This window comes from Crocodylus porosus, unplaced genomic scaffold (assembly GCF_001723895.1).
Source record: "Crocodylus porosus isolate Cpor-Errol unplaced genomic scaffold, CroPor_comp1, whole genome shotgun sequence".
Lineage (NCBI taxonomy): Eukaryota > Metazoa > Chordata > Crocodylia > Crocodylidae > Crocodylus > Crocodylus porosus.
The window spans coordinates 26,424,459-26,431,044 of record NW_017728907.1 but is presented as its reverse complement, the minus strand read 5'-3'; positions in this window follow the sequence as shown (position 1 = coordinate 26,431,044).

Here is a 6,586-nt window from a genome sequence, read left to right as displayed (position 1 = left end):
GTGGCCTGTTATAAACTAGTCAGGGGGGATCAGCAGGCATTGGGGGAGTCACTGTTTCCCCAAGCACCGCCAGGAGTGACCAGGAATAACGGTCACAAGCTGGCAGAGGGCAGGTTTAGGCTAGATATCAGGAGGCGCTACTTCACTGTCAGGGCGGCTAGGATCTGGAACCAACTTCCAGGAGAGGTGGTCCTGGCTCCGACCCTGGGGGTCTTTAAGAGAAGGTTGGATGAACATCTTGCTGGTGTTGTTTGACCCCAATATTGTTTCCTGCCATGGCAGGGGGTCGGACTAGATGATCTACTCAGGTCCCTTCCGACCCTAGAAACTATGAAACTACGAAACTGCCTGGTTAGTTCAGAGTTTCTTCTTGCAGCTTGCAGTGTTTCTGGCTGGAATATTCTTAGGGAGGTCTGAGCTGCTGCCATGCCTGTAGATGCCAAGATGACTCAGTATGTGCTGGTTAGAAACTTCATGTGAGCAGAGATGTCGCCTGGCCAGTGCTTGCCGGGTCATTCCCAGCTGTGTGCAAGGAGCCTGGCCAGCACATGTTTAGGTGCCTCAGCACCCAACAGCTGGTCAGAAACTTGGAGCAACTCAGCACACTCTGGTTGGAAACTCTGCAGGCTGTGGAGATGATGTTTGGATGGCGCCTGCTAGGTCAAATCCAGCTGCATGCAAAAGCAGCCTGGCCAGCATGTGCTATGAGTTGCTGACAGCTCCTTGCTCACAGCTCCTTGCTCACAGCTGAGCAATAACTGAGCAGGCAAAGCATGGGGGTCCCTCCAACACCCACCAGCCAGGCAGCAGCTTGGAGTGACCAGGTACCAGCTGGCTAGGGACCCTGAATGCTGACGGGTTGTGCCTGGCCTACTTGAGCCCTGTCACCCTCTGCTGCATGGCCACATGCTAGGTGCCTTCCACTCTGCCTCCTCACATACCTCACTACCCCCAGCATATCTTCTACTTTGCGGGAGCACCATTGGAAGCCCATACAATTTTTTATTTGATAATTTCATCAATAGACAAATTTACAGCAACTACTTGTTTATAAAAGAGATCATTCTTAATTCACTGACTCATCCTTTTATTGTGAATTATAGCACTGTTTTTAATTGTCTAAAATCTGCAAAACCATGAGGGAAGTAAGCAATTACAGTGAGTTCCCCTTAACAGCTACTTGCACATTCCTTCTTAAATCTATATAAAATATAAAGTGATTAATACACTCTTCCTTTATTGATGAATAGGTTTTATTTGTGTTTGATTTAGTACATTTAAAATCAAGAGAGAAAATAAAGGTAATTTATCTTAGTGCTGGATAATTTAAACATTTCCAGAAAATTTTTAAAGAGAATGAAGCTTGTACTACCTATGTATTGTAATATTTTTCTTTTTAAAATATATTTTATTGAATTTTCTTGTGGTTAAGATGATATTTTTATTTTATATTTTATAATGTGTATCTTCTTTAATATGTTTCTTTTATGGAAACAAGATAATATTTTTATTTTATATTTTATAATTTGTATCTTCTTTAATATGTTTGTTTCACTTTCATATTTTAAGATTTATATCTTCATGTTGCTATGGCATTAGATAATAAAAGAAAATTTGTTGTGTGTGACTTTGATTACTTTTTGGAGGTATTTGCTAATTTTCAAACAGTTTGAAGTCCTTGTCTTTCTGTTGTCATAGATGCTCACATATCCAAGCTAGTTACAGCCATTTGGGAAGGTTAAGGGAATCATAGAAAATTAGGGTTGGAGGGGACCTCAGGAGGTCATCTAGTCCAACCCCCTGCTCAAAGCAGGACCATGCCCAACTACAGCATCCCACCCAAGGCTTTGTTGAGCTGGGTCTTAAATGGAGGATTCTCTAACCTCTCTGGTAACTTGTTCTGATGCTTTCCTACTCTCCTAGTGAGAGAATACCTCATCTAAACTTCCCTTGCTGCAACTTGAGCCCATTGCTCCTTGTTCTGTCATCTGCCACCACTGAGAACAGTTCAGCTCCATCCTCTTTGGAACTACTCTTCAGGTGGTTGAAGGCTGCTATTCAATACCCCTTCAGTCTTCTCTTCTGCAGACTAAATAAGCCCAGTTGCCTCAGTCTTTCCTCAGAAGTCATGTGCCCCAGCCACCTAACCATCTTCATTGCCCTCCACTGGCATCTCTCCAGTTTGTCTATATCTTTTCAGTAGTGAGGGAAGGAGGGAGAAAACCTGATGGGCTCACTAGTGCCAAATAGGGGGAAAGAATCACTTCCCTTGACCTACTGGCAGTGCTCCTACTAATGCAGCCCACTGTGCTGTTAGCCTTTTGGCAACTATGGCACATATCTGACTCGCACACAGCTTATTGTACATTATCCTCACAGGTCCTTTTCTGCAGAGCTGCTGCTTAGCCAGTCAGTCCCAAGCCTGTCGTGGTATACAGGATTCTTCTGTCTTCATTGCAGGACTTTGCACTTGTCCTTGTTGAACCTTTTGAAACTTCTTTTGGCCCACTCCTCTAATTTGTCTAGGTCACTCTGAATCCTAGTCCTATCCCCCAGTATATCTGCTACTTCCCTCAGCTTGGTGTCATCTGTGAACTTGCTGAAGGTGCACTCCATCCCACCTTTCAGGTTGTTGCTGAAGATATCGAACAAAACTGGCCTAGGGACCAACCCCTGAGGCACTCTATTTGATACTGGCTACCAACTAGATATTAAGCTATGTATCACTACCCATTAAGCCTGGAGATCCAACCAGATTTCTATCCACCTTACAGTCCATTCATCCAACTGATGCTTCCTTAACTTGCTTGTAAGAAAGCATTGGGGGGTCATATCAAAAGCCTTTCTAAAGTCAGGGTACCTCACTTTCCCTGCATCCACAGCCAGTCATCTTATCATAGAAGGCAATCAGGTTGGTCAGGCATGACATACCATTGGTGAATCCATGCTGACTGTTCCTGATCACTTTCTTCTCCTTCAAGCGGTTAAAAATGGGTTCCTTGAGGATATGCTCCATGATTTTTCTGGGGACTGATGTGAGGCTAGTTGGTCTATAGTTCCCAGGATCCTCCTTCTTCTATTTCTTAAAGATTACGGTAGTAATTTGACATTTGCCAATCATCCAGGACCTCCCCCCAGTTGCCACAAGTTTTCAAAGATAATGGCCAGTGGCTCTGCAATCACATTCGCCAACTTCCTCAGCACCCTCCCATGCATTGCATCCAGCACCATGGACTTGTACACATTCAGCTTTTCTAAATAGTCCCAAACCTGTTCCTTCACTGCTGAGGGCTGCTTACCTTCTCCATAACTATGCTGCCCATTACAGTAGTCTGGGAGCTGACCTTGCCTGTGAAGGTAAAAAAGGCATTGAGTGAGCCTTTTCCTCATCTGTCACTAGGTTGTCTCCCCCAAACAGCAGGGAACCCACACTTTCCCTGACCATCCTTGTGTTGCTAACATACTTGTAGAAACCTTCTTGTTACCCTTTGCATCCCTTAGCTGCAACTTCAGTTGTGCTTTGGCCTTCTCGATCTCATCTTGCATTCCTGAGCAATATTCTTATACTCCACCCTAGTCATTTGTCCAAGCTTCCACTTCTTGTAAGCTTCCTTTTTGTGTTTAGGCTCACCAAAGAGTTCACTGCTGAGCCAAGCTGCTCACCTGCCATATTTCCTATTCTTCCTGCACATAGGGATGATTTGTTCCTGCACCCTCAGTGAAGTTTCTTTAAAATACAACCAAATCTCCTGGATTTCTTTCCCCCTCAGATGGGTGTCCCAGGGGATTCTACCCATCAGTTCCCTAAGGGAGTCAAAGTCTGCTTTTCTGAACTTCAGGATCCTTACTCTGCTGCTCTCCTTTCCTCCTTTTGTCAGAATCCTGAACTTGATCATCTTGTGGTCAGTGCTGCCCAAGTTAGCATCCACTTGTACACCCTCCACCAATTCTTTCCTGTTTGTGAGCAGCAGGTCAAGAAGATCCAAGCCCCTACTTGGTCTCTCCAACATTTGCGCCAGGTGGTTGTCTCCAATACTCTCCAAAAACTTCCTAGATTGCCTATGCACTGCTGTATTGCCCTCCCAGTAGATGTCAGGGTGATTGAACTCCCCCATGAGAACCAGGGCCTGTGATCTGGAAACTTCTGCTCATTTGATGAGCTTCAGTTAAAGCACCCCTGCTGCCATTTTGAAGTGCAAGGATGGTGAATATGTGAGATGCAGAGGCTGCTAGAGCATGCTAAGAAGCAAGCTGCAGCAGATTCGATTACTCGAGTCTGCTCTGATGCACTGTAATTACAGTAGATGCCAAGCTTCCAGTTTCCACCTTCCTGGGAGTCTATACCTTCTTTCTTTTCTACCTCTGGCAGTCCTTTGTCCAGCATGGAATTGATGAAGTCCTTATGGCAGAGGATACTTCAGAACCTTGTTACCTCCATTAAATCATAGTAAAAGTGGCCCCCTGATCTTAGTTTGCCAATCCCCCCCCAACCAGTCCACTCACCCTTCTCCCATCCCAACTTACTTCCTTCCGGCTCCTGGGGCTAATGAACACCAGTAAAACTGGCCCCAGTAGTGGTATGCAGGAGTGGGTACAGTTCTGCGGCATTGGGGTGGCGAGGTGCTGCATTGTCTGGGTGGTATATCAGTAGGATCAGAGAGGCTCACCAATTCTGTCAACCCCCACCCCAATCTCCCCAAGCCCTTTTGAAGACCCTGCCAGCATCTCCTATCCCACCAAGCCCTCTCAGATTCCAGGAATGCCCCCATGCACCCTGATAGCCCCCCGATCACTCCAATGACCTCCCTGAAGGCCCTGCTTACCCCTGGTTCCCCTCAACCATCCCATGGATGCCATCAGCTCCTTTGATTGCAGCACCCCTGCAGACTCTGCCAAGTCTCCTGCTCCCCCCAACCCCCCCAAACCCAACCACACTTTCCCACTGAATCCCCCCAAACCCCTCCCAATACCCCCCAAATCTGATTTCCCTTACATCAGGTGGCCATTTTTCATAGATTTCATAGACATTTGGGCTGGAAGGGACCCCGGAGCATCATCGAGTCCAGCCCCCTTGTCCAGGGGCAGGAAGTCCGCAGGAAGTCATAGGATCCCAGCAAGATAAGCATCCAAATGTGTCTTGAAGGCATTCAAAGTGGGTGCTTGAACTGCCTCAGGTGGCAGTCTGTTCCAAACCTTGGGGGCCTGGACAGCAAAGAAGTTCTTTCTTATGCCCAGCCTGAAACGGTCTCGCAGGAGTTTGTGACCATTTGATCTTGTCATCCCTTGGGGGGCTCTGAACAGTTGTTCCCCCAGATCCTGATGAGCACCCCTGATAAACTTATAGGTGGCCTTCAGATCACCCCTGAGCCTGTGCTTTTCCAGGCTGAATAACCCCATTGCTCTCAGCCTCTCATCATAATGTCTGTTTTCCTGACCTCTGATCATGCGCATGGCTTTCCTCTGCACCCTCTCAAGCTTCTCCACGTCCTTTTTGAATTGCAGAGCCCAAAACTGGATGCAGTACTCCAGCTGCAGCCTCGCCAAGGCTGAGTACAATGGGAGAATGACATCCTGGGATCTGCTTGAGAAGCATCTATGGATGGAAGCCAGTGTTTTGCTCGCTTTACTAGCCACAGCATCACACTGAAGGCTCATGTTCATCTTGTGGTCAACCATGACCCCCAAGTTCCTTTCATCGGTAGTGCTAGCCAGTGTAGCACTACCGAGTTTATAAGCATTGTGCAGGTTTTTGCTCCCAAGGTGGAGAACCTTGTATTTTTCGGTGTTGAACACCATCAGGTTCTCGTCTGCCCATTTCATGAGTCTGTCCAGATCTGCCTGGATCACCCTCCTATCCTCAGGTGTGGATGCTTTACCCCAGAGTTTGGTGTCATCGGCGAACTTGGCCAGTCTGCTTCTGACACCAGTGTCCACATTGATGAAGATGTTAAACAGTATAGGCCCTAAGACAGAGCCTTGAGGGACCCCACTGGTCACAGCTCACCAAGACGATTGACTCCTGTCGACCACCACCCTCTGGGTCCTACCATGGAGCCAGTTCACCAGCCAGCAGACTGTGGTGATGTCAAGGCCTCAGTTAGCTAGTTTAGCTAAGAAGTGATCCTGGGATACCAGATCGAAGGGTTTTTTTGAAGTCGAGGTATACGACATCGATCTCTTCCCCCTTGTCCAGGTGATGTCACCTGGTCATAAAAGGAAATGAGATTGGTCAAGCAAGACCTACCTGCAACAAACCCATGCTGGGTATCCCTCAGGATATTGCCTTCAGCTAGGCTGTTAAGAATGGCCTCCTTGATAATCTTTTCCAAGACCTTCTCCAGGTTAAAGGTCAGGCTGATGGGCCTGTAGTTTGCCAGATCTACTTTCCTCCCTTTCTTGAAGATAGGCATGACATTGGCCCTCTTTCAATCAGCAGGCACTTCACCAGAGTGCCAAGAACTCTCAAAGATCCCTGCCAGGGGCTGAGCTATGATGCTCGCCAGTGCCCTGTGTACCCTTGGGTGTAACCCATCAGGGTCAACTTACTTGAAGGTATCCATCCTGTCGAGGTGTTCCTTCATGAGGT